The 19222-nt window shown below is 44.2% G+C and overlaps 1 protein-coding gene across 2 annotated transcripts in view; it reads left to right on the top strand.

Moving 5' to 3' along the window:
• Positions 1–19222, top strand: part of LOC143315794 (double-stranded RNA-specific editase 1-like) — a 49279-nt gene that overhangs the window by 5158 nt on the left and 24899 nt on the right. For both annotated transcript variants that reach the window (XM_076723221.1, XM_076723222.1), the window contains exon 2: positions 15523–15570. The gene's annotated coding sequence lies outside the window, so the exon portion shown is untranslated. The remainder of the gene's footprint in view (positions 1–15522; positions 15571–19222) is intronic.

The raw sequence follows: 19222 nt of genomic DNA, 5'->3' as shown, positions 1-19222 counted from the left end.
CGAGTCAGCGCTATTTCTCCTGCTTTTCCCGTATCCCTGTTTTGTTTTGTTTTTCTGTGAGAGTTCAGGCCCAGCCCTCTGTAGCTCTGTTGTGCTGCTGTCAAGTTCACTTTAATATTTCATAGGTCGCCACTTTGATGAAGCAGAGGCAACACTGGCCCTCATTAATGGGAGTCAGTGCTTCGATGCCTCGCTGCTGAATCATTTATCATTCCCCCTTTTTTTTTTCGCCTCACCTGCTCTTTGATGCGTTCAGGTGCATGTTCACCCCCAGAAACGCTGAGATGAGCTGCACGCGCGGTGTTTCAGCTCATATATTTTAACACACACGTGCGCTTTTGCTCTAAAGGAATGTGTGTGTTCGATGGAACACCTACAGTACAGGCGCTTGTGTGTGTGTGTGTGTGTGTGAGCTGTTAATGTCAAGCACGCAGCGGATGTAAACTGAGCATGTAAGGGCAGCGCTGTGCTGCATCAACAGTTTATGATCTGTGTTGAGCTTTTGGAAGTGTTGATGATTTCATTACCGCTCAGCTCCAATAATTACAAAAAGGCAGCCAAGCACTACCTTCAGCTGCACATCATTAATCACTTTTACAGTATAAACACCTTCTCAGTCGTGATCAGGAGGTCTGAAAGCGAAGCACCGACCGTGGAAAAGGATTTTTAAAACCAGTAGAAGCGCTCCTGTTATTCCCTCAGTGCAGAAGATGATTGCACGATCATAATTTATCTTCTTGTCGTTGTTGATCGATACCAGTGACTCGACCATTGTGTGCCGAAGTGTGGCGATGCTTTCAGAGCTCGCTGTGTGCCCTGTGCTCAGTGATCATCCTAACTGTGACTCGGTATGTATTGTATATAGTTGGATCAGCTCATGGTGTCAGACAACAAATCAACAGTGTTGATGGTTTTGTTCATTTAATTGATTACTTTACGGGTTCAACCATCTTTCCGTATTCAGTCTGTCTCCACCTTGTGGCCATTAAAAGCATAGAAATCTGTCCGGACAGAACCAGGATCTCTGGCTCACTTCCTCTCTGCAGTCTTATTGTTTTATGAGATTATTATAAGACACTGTGTCAATTAATCAATATAAATCAATATTTTTATCAATATTGAGATCCTGATTACTTAACAGGATTACTTATTGACCTTGGAAACATCATGTACTTATTGAACTTCAGAAAATCCTTTTTAATAGTGGATATCCTGATACTTTAGATATAATTCATGTGAGAAACAAAAAAAAATGCAGTAATGGTATTAAAAATACTACTACTAATAATAAATATAAAGGCTTATTAAATATGGGATTTTATTATAATGTTGTTTTTATTTAGTATATAAAACTCATTCTTTTCGGCCACTCCAAGCATCTGTACCATGACAGCGTGGATAGATGTGCATCAAAAACCATGTTTGAGCTTTTAGGGGAGGGCGAAAGAAAAGGGTGCGCAGGATTTGTAACAGAAGACAAAACCAGAGCATCACCGCAACAGAACGAGGCACAATAATCGTTTTATCTCGATTATCTTGTTTTCATAATCGCTGGGAGCCAAAATTGTCATTGAAAATACATTTTGATTCATCACTCAGTGCTAATATACACATATATTAGTGCACACACTGTAACAGACTGAGCCACCAGGAAGAGATGGATGGCTGCAGTGGTTTGTGGTGGCCTGAGCTGGGCGCTGATGTTAAAAGCTGCAGATCGTGTGATGTTGCCTGACGTGACTTCAGTGCATGTTGTACGTGTTTTACAGTGTCTTCATCATTCATGTTGGGTCATCTTGACATCAGTACGGCACACGGTGTCATCTATGAACGGCACAGATGACACCGTGTGCTAGTTTGGTATGTGATTTATGGGACTCACCCCAGCAGCAGGTACAAAACCTTTTATCACCGTCACTGCTTCCGCAATCCTGGTCACTGTGACAACAGGATGGTGCTGCACTCAGTGGATCAAAAAAAAAAAAAAAAATCTAATCATTTACTTTAAAAATGTTCCTCTAAAATAGTCTCCCAGGCGCTCAGTGTGGCACAATGAAGTGGTAGCCTGAATGTTCGTTTAAAGGACACTTTCATTCTTCAAAGGTCGAAGTGATTGTTTCGATGTTTGTAACGGGCTAAAGGCTAACCTTTTGCAGCTTCTTGACTGAGCTTCTGTTATCTTGGAATCATGAAGCAGTTTTTCATCATTAGTCCATTATTCTGCATTTGAAGATGAACCCAAAAAAAAAAGAAAGGTGACATCTTTCATCAGTGATCGTTAAAGGAAGCAGTTTAGTGCTACAAGTCCATGAAGGCGGGGGACTCGCGGGAGACAATAAAAAAAGAATTATCAAAATAAAAGCAGCAGAGGCTGAAATGTCCAAAAATAAGATAAGATGATGCAGTGATACGGCAGCAAAGGTGTTAGTTTGAAGCATCAGTAAAAATATCTAATGTGTAGTCGTAAAACAAAGCGATGTTTGAGTTCACATTATTCACAGCAGCAGGAAGAAAGGACCTGTGGTGCCTCTCCTCCACTGAAGATTGATCACTTCACTTCATTTCTCCAGATGCTGTCACAAAGATCACAGCATGCTCCGGCATCGAGAGCCTGGTGGGATATGACCTCCGGGAGCTGGTTTGTATTTCGAGATGAATCCTTCTGCATCATCGTCCGTCCGCGTGAGCTCGTCGGATGTCAAGCGGCGGATCCCTGATTCACCTTTGATTCCCTGCGTGCTCCACTTCTTAAACCCACTGTGACGGAAATCTTAGCCCGGAGGTGGATTTTAAGGGGCTGCGGATTGCGAGCGCTGGAGTCAGATCCAGCAGTGAGGATGAGGTTAACTGAGGACACTGGCACAAGCTGCTTACGCAACCACTGCAGAGTGAATCCAGTTTTTTGGTGTAATCATTTCTGACAAGACAGCTAACGAGTGCGGTTGTGAGGTTTATTGTGGCGATGCTCTGAAAGTTCTGATGACTCACTGGTCGTGTGGTTCATCCACCTGGGAGGCAGAATAAGAGCTGATAGCAGTTTGAGGATTTACACAAATAAACTCAGGCTTGCTGATTGGTTGTTGTGGAGCTTTCCTCCCTCCTTTTCTAAGGGATGAAATATTGCGTATCTGGACAGACTCCACATGCGTTTTTCTGTTTTTTATCAGACAGAGAGCACTGGGATTAAAAATGAAACGTCTGATTCTTCTCAAGGCTCTTGTTCTGTTTTGTAGTCGAGGCCGAGGCCAAAAACAGCTGAGCTTACCATATCAGCGCAACCCCAGCTTCAAAAAGTGATCATAAATTAGATTTGGACTCACGACAAGGAATCTGAAATCTAATTATCTGCTCTATCTCTATGGAACAATGTCAGCCAGAATCACATCACAGCAGCTGATGCTCTGTTGCTCGCATGTCGTCAAGCTTTATTTTGGGAAGGGACGGGGGAACGAGGGCGGTGCGTGCAGTTCTGTGTCAGTGCGTCAGATGGGGGCCGGCAGGGGCCACGCTGTGACAGGGAGGGCGGGACTGGACCCCTGGGTGCTGCTACTGCATGGAGACAAGGTGACTTTCTCGCTGCTGTACAATGGAGCAGAGAGCATACGCCTGTGTCCATTCTTTTAGTCCCTGTGTCACAGACACGCTGAATCATCACCGTTGTGCTCCGTCACTGACAGGTGGAGTGTTACACGAGTGAAATTTGTGCATTTGTAAATGCTTAAAATAATACCTTATTTTGTTTCATTGTGGAAATTTAAATTTTAGTGCAATATGTCCCTAATAAAGGCAGTGTTAATGTGGCTTCACAGACTAAATTAGCATTAGCTCAGGCAGCTAAAGTGCAAATCTGTCAGCTTTTTCATGAGGTTTCAGTCCAAATATTATGTATCAGATGACAGATATTGACTGTCATGAAAGAATGCCCACACCAAAACCCACATTTGCCAACAATGTCGACATTATCACTCAATGTGATGCCACTTTTGATGGAGTATAACACACAAATGTGGGATAAATGGCTCTGATTTGAAAGTGTTTTGGTTATGTTTGATACAAACATCTTGTTAGATCTATGCAAAGCAATCACAGAGTTGGTCAGAAAGCCAAAGTTTATACAACGTGTCCTTAAACTCCAACTTCGCTCGGCTTCCATGCCCACTGCTGTGTCTCACACCTCCAGCTTGTGACTGTCAGTGTCTGCACTGCAACACCTCAAGGAGACAAGCCAGCCAGCCGAGCCTTCGTCCTCCCTCCTCCTCCTCCTCCTCTGCTGGCAGATGACATGACCGGCGGCCACACAGAGCAGACAGGCGAGAGGGCCAGAGATCACATCCATTCTGTCTGTGGGAAGGAGCGGAGAGAGCGAGCGAAGGGCATCTGTAGTTGTGTTGGACACGTGTGTTTGTGAACGTTGATATTCAGTGTTTTAATTCAGGCTTGTTCTTCTACATGTGTGGCCTAACACACTCCGTTCATCGCCTTTCGCTTTTGTTAAATCCCCATGTAGACGGCCTTAAACAGTGATCTGAACCAGCTGTGGATTTACACATGTTTGACTTCCTCGACTGACCTCCCCAAGTCTTGTCAGAACAAAGGGAATAAATGAGATCAAGGGCAGCTGGTCGGGTCGTTCACCACCTTCGTGAGCGCAACCTCTGATTGATTGAAGAAGTTCAAAAAGATCCTCTTTGAAGAGACAGCGGCTTAATTAGAGAGCTGCTTCAATTTACAATACGAGAAAATTTGAGTTGGGTGTGAAAATCAGAGACACAACACTGGACGCTAGATGTATTTAATTGGCGGGTTGTGGGTTCAGTTTCAACGAAGTCTTGAAGTCAGAAAGTTTGCTGTTCGACAGCAGTGGAGCAGGTGCTTGTTCTCAGGGGGATCTGAGCCTCATTAGCTAAAAAACCGATAATCTCTCTGATACTCACAGTTTTGTGATTAAATCAAAAGCTTGTTTGGGGTGAAGAGGCAGCTGAGTGCAGCGGAGGGTTCTGAGTCATCTGTGCCACCATGTTGAATTTGAACTGGATGGGTTATCTTTGCCGGCGTGAATTAGCTCTGAGAAACTGGTGGCACGAGAAGCAAAACAGCTGATAACTCCCCTCTTTCTCCGCTGCTGAGCTCTCACTCAGTGATTTCTTCTTCCTGGCGTGCCTTTCCCCTGCACTGAGGGCTATGAGTTCTATTTTTTCTCCTTGACAGCTGAACCTACATTCATTTATTAAAGCCAACCATTGCTGAGACAGGTAAAAGAAAGTAGGGTAGAAAAGTAGGATAGCAAGTTGCTGGAGTCCAACGTGATGCTCTTAAAGGATAATTCCTCTCGTAGTCCATCATTCGTGGCTGGTATTGCAAAGTCGTTCCCATCATGTGGTTCCTGGACTCTTTTTTTTTTTAACCTTTCATCGGGACTTTAAAGCCACAAAAATTATAATTAGATACACTAACTGCTCTGAGCTGTTTTCAATCTGTCTGATTGTCTGACTGCTGAGGCTTCTCACCCTTTTTAACTTCGGATTAGCGACGTCATTGTGCTCCCAGATCCTTGCAATTACATTGGGGAGTACAATGTTAACAGAACTGAGTGACAAAACTATGAAAATGAGACACGAGTTTTAATAAAGCAGAATTATCCTGAGGGCAGTTCACATTAGATTTTAATATTTCTCGTGTACAAGTGAAAATTGTAGCCTGATGGTGGCTAAACAGTAGGATCCATCCCCTGGGGACCATGGATATCCACTGCAAATTTGGAGAAAACTGTGACCTTCTGTGGGGCAGAAATGTCGGCATAGAAGTTTTATTGACCTGTGGTCAGAGAGGAACACTGACACCAGCCCGTACATTGAATAAGTGACAGATTAGATTATAGGCTGCAGAGTCTGTGACCAACGTGTTATAGTCTTGAAGGTCACAGGTATGCGACCCTTTCCCAGAGCACACTGTCCCCCGGGGCCCCCCGATATTTTCATTTTCATCTCAATGTCAATATGGGAGTGAGAGAGTAAATGGCATCCAGTTAATGTGTGAGTATGCACGCAGTTTGTGTGTCGGGCGCCGTCAGCAAAGGGACCCCCTCGGCCCGGCTGCTTCCATCAAGACAGACATTTTACAATACAGTAAGAGACAGCCAATCGAATGGCCTCTGTGCCGGCGTAATTCAACAACGCTCTGGGGACTCATTCAGCAGAGTGGCTGCACAGATAAAAGCTCCCAACATGAAGAAAAAAATCATAAAAGGACGAGAGACACGGAGAGGGGCTTGATAATGATACCCTTATTCTGAAGGACACCTCACGCATTCAGTCAAGCCAGGAGAATAAAATAACCCAGCACGGTTCAGGTTTTCCCTACAGAGAACCTCGTATCTCCAGAGAAAAAATGCACAAACACTGACAGAATAAATAGGTATATAAATATATATATTTCTTTCTCCTAATTTCTATGTAAATACATATACTCCATCAGTAATCACACTGCTTGGAACATAATTCTGGTCGGGAAACTCGGGAATTATTTATTGGCATGAAGTAATTAAAAATACATATATTGTGCCTAAAGTATTTTGGGACCAACCTATAAGATAATCCAGTGGTACTTCAGTGTGGCCCTGCTCCTACATGCTGCACTGTGCATTTACTGTATAAATTGCTTTGCTTTTATTTCATTTAGTCATCTTTTTTCTGCTTTGTGGTATATATTTGTGTGCTTCCACAGTGATAGTTAATGAATAATTTATCAAATTAACTGGACATGTTAATATATTGGACTTTGGAAACCGCTAGCAGTGATTTTGCATTTGTGGACTCTTTTTCTTATCCACAGGTGCTTTGCACAGCCGAAAAATAATCGCCATAGATTAACCTTCCAAACAGTTGAATGCTGTCAGAAGAGGCAACATGAGTTGCTGGGAGTGAGCTGGGATGAGATCAAATGAGCTCTCCTTATGTAAAAATAGCCCAGCTGACAGCTTTGTGTCAGACAGTGCAGAATTAAGAGGGGGGAAAGGAAGGAAACTCTGAGGCTAAACAAGGATAAACACGACTCAAGGTGAAAATGAAGGGAGGCTTTTTTTACTTGGCGGTTGCTTCCTTAAGCATGTTATTTTCACCTCTTTTTAGCTGCAGATTGGAAGTTCTTTTAACGCACCTTTGAAATGTTTTCAGTGGAAATGCACCAATGTTATACTTTGAATTAGTATATGAGTATGCTGGATCTGTATCAGCCCCTGCACTGACCTTTTTTAGACAGATCGACCATGGTAAATCCACATTAGATACAGTAGAAAATGGTGTGTTTCTGCTAACAGTTCCATTTATTCAAGCACAATGGCTGCCATGTCAGTGATAATAAGTTCCCTGGAGTGGGTTGTAGCCATTTTGTGTAACAATGAAGCAAGCACAAGTGTCAGATTGGTATTACTGACACATACCCTGAGCTGAGGTATCACAATTGGCACTGAAAAGAAGAAAATTGGATAAGTGTCTCCTTAGTAGACGGCGTTACACAGCGAGTCAGCAATGCCTTCTGCTGGTTGGACTGTCTGACTGACTCGTACTCCTTGTGACTCTTTATGTGTAAAATAGGTTGCGTGCCCCGTCGAGTAAGTTAAAGTTAGTCCTTTCCGTCCTCATGGAAAGGTTAAGGAGTGTGAGAGGTGACGCTAACACACTGAAACAGGACCACAAACCCCTGCAAGGTTTGAATAACCATGAGAGTTCAGACCTTTAAGACCTTGACCACAAGCTCAATGTGTGTTTGTGTCCTGCGTCCTCTCCGTAGTCTCTCTTTGGGAGGCAGATTAGTCCCTCGTGCAGCCCGAGCCCTCTCTCTGCTGCCCCGCTGCAGGTACGCTCCTCAGCCAGCCCGCAGCATCACTCCAACTTAATCTGCCTCCTTTGAAAGTGATTTTAGAAAACAGATTAGATGCAGGGAAATGAAAGCCCTGCCTGTCTCTGCGGGCCCCTCCCCCCACAGTTTTCCCCCCACTGCGTAAATGATGGGATTGGCTGCGTTGTCCTTTTGACGTGCTGATCTGTGAACGCAGAAAATACTCACCGCTGTCGGACAAAAATATATATGGGCCGTTATAAGAGTCAATAAAAGGCAACAGCCTTCATGAGTAAAGAACTAAAACAATGCAAAAAAATACTAGATGTAATTTTAAGAGGTTTTTGATGGAAGTTTGGTATCAAATATATATTTTCATCATAGAGATCTCAAGGAGTTTGAAATGCTGACTCTGGGTTTCTAGCCACCCTGTCCTTTCTCCACTCCCCCACACCCCCATCCCATCCCATCAACCCCCCCCCCCCTCTGAAACCGCCTCTTCCCCTCTCTGAAAAATATGCAAATGTATGAAAGTAGGCTACAGACATCCCCCATGTTTGCTTCTCATCCGTCTCTGCTGTGGGATTTGGAAAAAGGAAAGAAATCCGCATCCTCCTGCCTCCGGTCCGCCGCTGTGTCCCTTCTTCTGCTCGTGTCTGGATCACATTCAGACTGCATAGTCGGCCTCATAGACTTCACGGGTTTATCAACCAGGGGGATATAACAGAACAGGGTTTTGTTTTTAAAAAGCTTATTGGTGCCTGACGCTCCCTCTCTGTTTGTGGAGGACAGTTAAGGTGAACTGGCAGCATGTTAGGATGATGCAGCTCAGGCGCAAGGATTCGGCTGCTGGAGGAGGAATCCTGCCTGATCAGACCGTCATTAAACTTCAAACTTTCAGTCTGTCACTGTCAGCTGTGTTGACACAGAGGGCTCCGGCAAAAAGACGCCTTCGCCACAAACGCGCTGCAGTGTCATCCCGCAAGGCGCTGCAATAAATGCAAACTCATATTCCTGGGAGATAACTGTGCAATGTGAGCGCTGTACCTCTACGGTGATTGTCGCAATGAAAGATGAAATTGTTGTCGTGTAAGTTTGGAGGAATTCTTGAGGGGATTTGTTGGAACAAAATCAGGCCATGTGTATTTGGTGAGCCATAAAAGTCGCGGTGTCAGAAGTCTTTCCTCTCTTGCAAGAACAGTAGATTTTTCTCCCATGAAAATGGTAAAAATACATATAAATACTGACTAATGAGTCACCCAATGGCTGCATAGAACATTCCAATATGTCAGAAGCATTGTGCGAATTTCATCCCCCTCAACCGAAGCGGCCCCGTCGTGCCGTCAAAGGCCATCTGCTGGCCTGCTTCAGTAAACAACAGCTTCTGTTTGACAAATGCCTCGTTGCTTCTTTTCTAAGCAGCTTCCAACAGGACACTGTTCTCCTCACAAACACTTGAACTGCAGGAATGTTGGATTTCTACACACAGACTGCAGAAGCTGCCATGTGGAAAAATAGGGAGATATATGCTGATAGACTGACGGGCATAGAATTGAATTTAAGATGAGCGTATATTTTATTTCTGTGTTATATTTTATACATAAGTAGGTCAGTCTTTTGGAGTAGTAGTCTCAAGTGATCCCTCGGGATCATAGTGCTCATAGCATATTAACATATGCTCTCTTTAATATCAGGTCAATACATCCTATTGATTCTCCATACCATGCATTTATGAAATCAGATCTTATGTTTGCTTTATTAAGCTGGATTTGGAGCAGGTTTTCCACTTCATCCATACAGGAACATTTACAGACCAGACAAGGACAAGACTGAGTCTCCTCTCAAGGCCAGCGGGGCTCCAATATTTGTCCTTTTAATCCAGTGTCACAAATATGATATTGACAAACCTTCAAGGACGACTTCTGAGCTTGATCACCACATTGCAGCATGAGACTGTGTGTGGCAGCTTGTGTCTGTTCAGTCTGTCACTGAAAGCGTTTCTCTCTTATCTACTGTGCATTTAACATTTAGCACATTTAATCCAAATTGAATGGGATATTTAGAAAAGCATCATGTGGACGAGCCAAACAGATGCTCAGCTGTGTGTTGTTTAGTCCTGGAAGCCCTGCTGTGGACAGCTCCTGGTGCTGAAATCAAGTTTTCACGACCACCTTTCATGTTCAAGGTTTGGACAAAGATGTTATCTTTAGCAGAGGATGCGACATGTTACTAAGCTTTACCCAGAGTTTCATTTCACACATTATATCCAGTCTCTCCACATAATCAGGCTCCACTGTGATATTGTTCAAGGCGTTTTTGGAAATAGTGTAAAATCAAAGTGTGTTCTCATCAGCTTTTACATACTTCTCGACCTAACACTGATGTAGTGGATCGCCCAGTATACTTGATAACACAAGTATAGTGTGTGTGTGTGTGTGCGTGTGTGTGTGACCCTGTCAGGAAGCCCTCTGGATCCTGACCCAGCAGCTGGGACACAGTTTGTTTCCATTTTAGAGAGGTGAAGTGCTCTGTGATTGACACTGAGGACACGTTGAGTTCAAATACTTGACTGCAGATGTATTTTTGGCTCGGCTTTGTCTTTTTTTTCTCGTGTAGCTGTGGTCCAGTGAGCTGTCACAAATTCCCCTGTTTAAGGGTCTGTGTACATTGCAGTTGCAATGTGAAATGTTGCCGGACAAAGTGTTAAAAATAGAGCTGAATTTACAAAATCACAATGACTGAAAGCAGGAAACACGATGTTTTATGATTTCTGAACAGAGAAAACAGATGATATGCATGTAATTGCATTGGTGTTGTGTAATCGACAGTAAAACGAGTCCACAGTGATGCCTGTGTTTCCTCAGCCATTCAGTGCGGCCTTGGCTCCTGCCGCTGTTTTTCGTGTCCTTATCCAAACAGATATCTGCTCAGTCTTGAAGTTTTCTTTGATTAAAATCCTAGGCCTCTCTTCATCACAACTCCGGCTGTGATCATTGTGTTTGATCCGAGTAACCCCGAGTAAAGTGCCGTTGAATTGCTCGTGTGCTGGTCTCTGTTGGTGTTGGAGGAGAGGACAGATGGTTGACTGTGTGTGTTGTTTCAGGTTGACTGCAGAATGTCCATCCAGGAGTCCAAACTAAGCAGCACACATTCTTTGTTTAATTCTGGTGTGTGGCTATCAGGGATGGAATGTGATGGAAGTGAGTTTAGCGCGTGTACTGTTTTGTGATATTTAGCATACGCTTTGCCCTTCGCTGTCGCTAATGGGTTTATCCCCGCGCCACTGTACACTGTACAGTTCTCTCTCTCAGGTCATCATGAACAGTATATAACACCATCAGGACCTGAGCTCTGTTCCCACATTTTCTTCAGCAACAAGCAGTCAAACCGGCGACATCCACTGTGAGGCAGAGGAGCTGAGCGGCGAGCAGACGCCTTCGTGGAAGGTTGTGGAAGCTGGGCTGACGGCGGCGCCATCCCTCTGCAAGATGAGACAGGCAAGCTAATTGTCAGCGCCATACTCCCAGACTTCCTGGAATAGGACTCAGAGATCAGAGTCAGATGGCTCAGCTCCCTCTGTCTTGGGCTCCGCTCCAGGTTCTGCCCATTAGGAGTCTGATTGTGAGGGTGAGGTCTGCATCTGTGGCTTTTCCCATCTCCGTCACAGTCAGGAGCTCCACCACAGCAGCTCTCTTCTACTCTGCGGCAGGATGACAGCCATATGCCAGCTGGCAAAGGACTTTTCCAGGACTTGCCAGGTGTCATCAGGAAGGCAGCAGATCTGAGGGGCGTCGCAATGGTGGCAGAACAACCTGCACCTGCCCGTGGCCTCGGGGGTGTTTAAGAACAGGAGCCAATGGCCAAACTGGGGCCTCGCATCATGGAGCTCCGGGCCTTCGGGGAAGCAGCGTTTTCTGAGCTCAGGAAACTTAAAGCATTGGTTTCCTGGTACAAGCCCATCAGAGGAAGACCCACTGATAGAGTGGAGCCTAGCTCCTGTACTTCAAGGCAACCTCGTCTGATAGTTCACACCAGTGTGTCACTCAGATTGCTGCAGCTCACAACATCTCTGTTATGGCCACTTAGTCCAGGGGTTATTCCCCGTAATATGAGAAAAGTTATGACGTTATGGCATGGCAGACTGTGATTCAGTGAAATATTTGGCTGCACGTCTCAGTTTATGTCAACAGACTTATGTCACTGACATTTGTGTACCTACATACACAACACTGCTCAGTGTCATGAAGCCTGCTGTCCATGAAAACATGGATGTCACGGCTAATTTCAAGAGACTACATGCTGTAGTTTCGCATTCCCCCTCTCCGCTGTTTCTCGTGTCATCTTCGGACAGAGATAACAGCCCTGACGGCGGAGCTGCCAGAGCTTCCGAGGAAGAAAGCAAAGCAAAGCAAAGAGGGGTGTTATTGCTTTGGACCTGTATCTGTTCAACAGGTGCATTATTAAGTGGCCTTTCCACATGCTGACATCAAACACGCATTGAGGCGACTGGTTCACCTCAGTCAAACTGAGAAATGCACGTCTCCACACCCCTGTCATCCCTGTCATTCTCAGAGACTGAAAATTCCTCCTCAGGACAGGGATCAGGGTTTTGTTCTACTAGATTCATCCTCATCGTACCCTCCCAGGAGAAAGCCGTACTCCACACAGAGGAAGTCGTGCAGCATCTACAAACACTTGTTTTGCCACAAACTGGCAAAAGGGCTCTCCGCCACCAAGCTGTCCCCAGCTAAGCAGGATGCGCTCTGCTGTCACATATGGCGTCCCACAGAGTTGTGACGGCACTGTCAGTTATGCGTCTGCTGGATATGATGTCCGCAGGCCGCATGGCTGTCCCCTTAGACCTCTTACACATGATGAAAATCCAGAGGTGGTTTGGTGGTATGCTCCTCGAGCCAGTTCAGCACAAGAGATGAATGCTGACCATCCCTCCCTCAGTCGAACCCGGGGGAAAGATGGGAGAATCCTCCATCCTGCTACAATCTGGAGCTCTCCGCGGTCCTGGAAGTGTTGAAACACTTTGCTCCTCAGCCTGGCTGCTGGAGATAGGAGCCTCCTGCTGGGGTCACACAGGGTGCAGAACAGCACTGTAGGGCTGAAACGATTCCTCGAGTAACTCGATTACTTGTGAAGAACTTTTCCTTCAGCGCAGCGCTCTCTGCCTCATCATGTTTCACACAGATGACTATCGCTGTGGCACAATGTGCTTACACAGTGGACACACGCGAGTCCCTAACTTAGCTAAGTTTAACCCAAGAAAATAACTAGATAAGGAAGGACGAAACAAAGAAATATGAATAAAATCAACAGTAAAATCAATAAAAAGGAAAAAAAGTGATTTAAAAACCCTTCAACACAGTAAATAAATATGTATGGAAAAGATCACTAATTATTATTTAACCTTGTTTTTAGTGAATCACGGCGTCGTGTGGACAGCTTCGTGTTTCCTGTTCAAGCTGCTGACTTCACAGACAGTTTTTGCATGTCTGTCAGTTTTGACAGACTAATATGCATATTTAAGCAATAAAACTGCAGATTTTTTTTTAAGAAAAAGGAAACGAATCAGTTGTTCATTGTCAGAGACCTCTCTTATTCCCTTTGTGCACATTCAAAATTGCATATCTTATCTCTTAATCGATTATTCGATTGATCGGTGGAATAATCGATAGAATAATGACTAAAATAATCGATGGCTGCAGCTCTTCAGCGCTGCAGACTTGATCTCCCCAGCCCTCCACTGGGAGTCGATGCTGTCTCACTGTGGCCCCGGGCTCTCCTCCCCTGATTCCTCTCCTTTCAGCACGTGTTCAGGAGGAGACTCCACCAGTCCTTCTAGAACACGAGTGTGCCGTGTTTGCTGACTATGCTGAAGCTGCTGGCTTTGAAACCGTAGCAGCTCCCGTGGTGAGGAGATGCACTGTCACAGCTGGATGGCACAGTTCTCCACATTCCATTGATAGGCCAAGAGCTGTGGGCCTGTCCGCTGAATGGGAGCGCTTGGAAAGGTTAGGACTGCCCCGTGCAGGGGTGTGCACTGTCGAAGAGCCCTGTCTGCTACAGCGCGTTACACAGGTAGATGATCCGCTTTTGCATCTCAGTTAGAGAGGACGGGAGCGCCTGTCACTCGCTAACACTTCAAAACAAGTGGATTTTGTTCAGATTTATGGTTTCTTATTTTGTGCATGACCAGCATTTACTGAGTGCAACAAATTACTATGAGAAACAGAAAGAGGGCGAAAGGGTAGCAAGAAAATAAGCATGCAAACCTATGCAGAAGGAAAAAAATCTCTAAATAAAGGAATTGTAATAAAAACGTAGGCTTATGCCTTCCATTACTGGGGCCTGTTAGCCATTTAATATAGTAATCATGACCCCTATTTAATAACTTAAAAGACACATGCTGCTAATTGTCCAACCCAAGCTTTCACCTCATCAAGCAAAGGTCGTTTTTTAATAATTCACCTGGACCTGAAAAAGTCTTTAGATTTAAAGCTTTAAGATTATGTAATTATAGCAGTGAAAATGAGTGCAGTGAACGTTATGTGTCACTGATTTCATTTCATTCTGTCTGGGAGAGCGTACACACAACACATCTCCATCAGCAATGGAAAGGAGTTAATGATACCAGCATGGAAACATAACTTACCAAACTCCCAGAAAAGATGGAGAGAGAGAGAGAGAAAACAAAGGAGAGCAGAGTGTGAAGGAGACCAAACCAGACAAACAGAGTGTGTTTGAACAGGAGGACAGATGTGAAACTGTAATTCTTGGATGTACGTCAGTGTAATTTAGTAAAACCTTCTCAGCTTGCTGTTTGAGAAATCAACCCAGCCTGGATCTGTTTTTTTTTTTTTTTTTCTAAATGCAGAGGCGCAGTGGCTCAATCCTGAGGCCCGAGCAAAGATCCTCACTCAGCCACCCTGCAGACAACCCTCATTGGCTGTTTGCAAGGCTGTTATACAACCTGGGGAAAATAAAGAAAATTGTTTTTTTCAACATCTTGTTGGATTGTTCCAAAACAGGGATCACCAAAGCGAGCATCACTCTGAGGCCTGGCCCGGGAATATCCCTCGTATCCTCGCTCCTCTGCTGGTTTCATTTGTGGTGTCTTCATTTGTTTCAGTGATCAGACTGAACCGAAAAATAGGATTTAAATATTGAATATCACCCAAAGACATCAAAGAATCTTTTGATTAAACTGAACTGATAAAAAGCTCAGAGACAGCCGAAGTTCCTTTGAGTAGCGTCTAATTGTGATCTTTGACTGTCTCAGTATCATGTCTATCATGTACTGACTGCGTTGCTTCTACTCGTGTTGAAATATTCGACTTTCTTCTGGATAACAAGCTCCTTCAGCTGTGGATGAATGTTAAGATGCATCGAGGAGTGGGAGGAGAGGCAGCAGTGAAGAAAGAGAGAAAATCAAATGCAGTTCAGTCTTTTCCTCTCAGTGTGGAGATGTAAAGTGCAGCTGCTCCACCTACAGGCCGCTCAGTGTAATCTCAGCTTCCACTGATTGTCCTAAAGTCTGTAGATACACGGAGACATACAGTTTTACTTCAAAAACATATTTAGATGTTTTCGGGATCAAAGCTGATGATCTGTTATAACCATGTCTTCTCTGTGGTTATAGTGCAAATACACATCATCACTGTTTCTTTGTTTCAGGCCACAGTCGGTGAAGTCCTTCCAGACCCAGAAGAAGACATAAACCAGGTTGGTTGACTCGGTATTACCCTTTTAACCAGTCATTAGTCAGTCTAATCATACATTCCCCGCCGTGCAAATGTTTCTTTAATCCTCTCTTCCTGCTTAATGCTCATGTCTTTTAAACACAGACATTCTCTCCTCATGATTAGTTAATGGGCCTTTATGTATACAGTTGATCTAATGAAAGTGATGTCACTGCTGGGTCCAATGTGGAGGAGACCGTTCCAAAAAAGGGAACGACTGTGGTTGTGTGGTTTGATGGTATTTAGGAGGCAGTGTGTGAATAAAAACACGCCACAGGTATTGCAACCAGCGTATGTTTGAGTTATATATTTCCCTTTTTTAACGAGGCCTCTCACAGTGCAGGACACGCTGACCTTTTAAAAAGCAAATGATATTGTTGACACCCACTTAGCAATGTGGGTCTACATAATTTATGTTTTGTCAGCTGCCGACAAGCATGCTGATGTGGGTGAAATGTGCTTTTATGCACACATCCAGTGTAGTTTGTAAAGGAGTGCATGGCGTCTACCATCTGCAGCGCTGCATGTGTCCATGTCTCCACTTATAGGGGAGCTGACTGTTGGACTGTTTTCATCAGGGAGTCTTAGCTCGTGTCCTCTTTTGTGCTGGGGCGCCGCATCACAGCAGAAGGGTTGACTCAGTGATTGGTCTTACCCCAAATTCACTTGAGGTACCTGGTCTGAGAGGGCTGTTTGAAGGCTTGTCAGGTCTCCTGCAAGTCAGCTGCTGTGTGTTTCAGCCATCTGTTTAGGGCAGGGTTATGTTTTGCAAGGACCCAGTTGAACTCTCAATGCAGGTCTTTTGCCTTGTAGAGGGAGCCGCACAGGTGTGACTAATAACATTAATGATCTCTCCACTCGGCACGATACCAGGACTGGAACGGGAACACCTGAACTGCACACAGTCGTTATTAATATCATTAGTTCCACCTGTGCCTCTGTTCCAAACGTCTGCTGTGGGGAAGGTTCGTTTCCCCAAGGAGGTCATGAAAGTTTAATCTTAATTTCTCTAAGTAATCATCATCATCATCATCATCATCATAATACCTGGGTAATGAAAAAGTTCTGCAAGTGTCAACTCAGATGTGATGTTATAATTTCACTGACGTCCACAAGGGGGCAGTGTTGACTTTCAAACTGCCACAGCATCGTTTCACAGATCCCCGTAACGTGATGTACTTTTAGCTCATCTCTGTTTAATAAAGCCTCTCTGTCCACATTACAGACTAACACACAGTGTAGATCTGAAGGGACAAGAAAAAAGGAATCTAACAAGTTCACAGTTGAAATAATGTCAGGTGTAAAGTTCAACAACAAACGTGACATTCGCAGGTTCATTTTAAACAGATCGTTTCTTTCTGCATACTTAATAAAACTGTGTATCAGCACTTGTTTTTTGTCATCACCACTCGGAGTCACTCGGGAGAAGTCTTCAAATCTCATACACAGGATCGAGGAACTGGAATGTCGAACCCAAACCAAACTGCAACCGTCACCTGAAGAGTTTTTTCTCAGCAGGCTTTATTTTGAAAGTCTAACCAGACGTTGCATATTTGACATTATTATTGCAAACTTGACTGCCGCATAATTAGTTAGTTTCAAAGTCATGCCGGGTGTCACGAGAAAGGGTTCAGGGGCGTATTTTCAGCAGCAGAGATGCGACTGAATGACCATGAAGCAGTGTTTTTATTTTCATTAGTTGATTTTTGTCCACTTGGGGGCAGCAAAGCCAGCACAAATCTAGCACTGACATATCGTCTTCTTAAAAAGTTGTTGTTGCAAACATGTCAAACTCGTGAGAAAAATGCTATCAGAGTTTTTTTTAACTGAAAACAGCTGCTTTGCTGCTGCTGCTGCTACTTCTGGAAATAAGGCTGATGAGAGCACTGAGACTGAACCGAGACAGAAAAGCTGAGGACTATAAATCCAAAACAATGAGCGAAAAAAAGGCAAAAATGTGCTTTTTCTGTAGAGCTTTGGCGGTGGTCATTTTTAAATTACAGGTTTAAGTTTGTCGAGGATGATAGCCGTGCACACATTTGATTGGGCAACACAGGTTGAATTAAATGCTTTGGTTGAATGCCAAAAGATTCTGCTGTGTTTTAGCCTTCTTCATCTCCATTGAAATGAATGTGCCACTCACTGCCAATGTCGGTCTGAATACAGCCTCATATGACCGTAAGGCTATCACAGGTGGTGTTAGAGGAAAGCCTTGGCATCTTTGGTTCACGTAATTAGTTGCCAAAACATCTGGAAAAGTGCTATATGAAGATAATCTCAGTCTATGTTTAATGTGGTGTTTTATCCATTATTACTACGTAGCATTTCCTTCAATGGTCTTCAGGTTTTCCCACTTCTAAGCACTTTTACAGCCACTCCAAACACTTGTCTCGTGTAGTGTGAGATGCATATTCAGAAAGCACTTTTTCGAATTTTCTCAAGAGCGATTGCCAAGTTCATCATAGCCCAGAGGCTGGATTTTGAGAGCGGGGGGGTCGGAAAGACAGAGGAGAGGGAAGCCAGAAAGAGACAGAGGAGGGAGGAGCGGGAGATCAGGAGACATCCCAGCCCATTTATCTGACAGCCATTTACCACAACGAGTCAATGTGCCAACAGCTCTCTGCCTGCTTCATGGTAGACTGGCTGCCCCTCCTCGTCCCTCCCCTCCTCTGTCCAAAGTTGTATAGGCACACTTTGTGTCTATACTTAGCATTAGGAACACATCAGAGCCTGCAGGGTAGCTGAAGGGACAGATCAGCGTCTGTGAGCCCGAGCCATGGCCCTGCTGCTGGACAGCTTTCACACCACAGCAGCCTACTACTGCCTGATCCGCCGTAGGTTCAAGAGGAGGAGGAAGAAACGCTCCGAGCGCAAAGGTATTGCTGTGCACCGTACCTGCTGCTCTGCTCTGCTCTGCTCTGCTCTGCCGTCTGTCCGTCTGTTTGAGTGTTAGGAGACGGGAGTAAAATATTGACTTTGGAGCAGCGCTGCTGTTTGGAGGATTGTGTTAGTTCTGCTTCATGGACAGTGCTGTTTTATTCTCATCGTGGAAGGTCAGATGAATCCCTGAGGGCTACTCTTTGAGACCGACTGCTCTGTTTCAGCCATCGTCTCATGCTTTATGTCCTGCTGTACGTAAATGTGCTGGTTAGAACACGGCGACGCTCTGAAGCGCTTTTTATTTGCGTTGTCTGTGGTTGTGTTTTTGAATTTTTCATGTGAGTTCTGCAGCCATCAACTTTAATTGAGGAATACTTTCAGTGGCAGTATTTGAACGCACTTTAACAGATTTTAACATCTAAATTATGCTGAATCCTTGTGGTGAAATGCTCAGTGTTCTGGTCTGTAGATAAGTAACATCAAAAATAATGCAGTGTTAATGTTTTAGGTTTTTTTATGCAATAATGTTTTGATTAGTTAAAGAATAAAACTGAACAGAAACAGAAAAAGAAGTCTTGATTTGAAGTGATTAGAGTGTATCACATTGGTCTAAAAGCCCTGTAGATATCAATATTTTAAAGTTTAGAAATATGATAACAACAGTCGACAAGACAAATGTTTTGTTTTGTTTTGTTTTGTTTTGTTTTCAGATTTTCTTTGGGTCCATTTGCAGGAGAAGTAAACTTTAAACAATC

Source organism: Chaetodon auriga, chromosome 23 (assembly GCF_051107435.1).
Source record: "Chaetodon auriga isolate fChaAug3 chromosome 23, fChaAug3.hap1, whole genome shotgun sequence".
In the NCBI taxonomy this organism is placed as follows: Eukaryota; Metazoa; Chordata; class Actinopteri; order Chaetodontiformes; family Chaetodontidae; genus Chaetodon; species Chaetodon auriga.
This window is presented reverse-complemented; position numbering and strand designations above follow the sequence as displayed.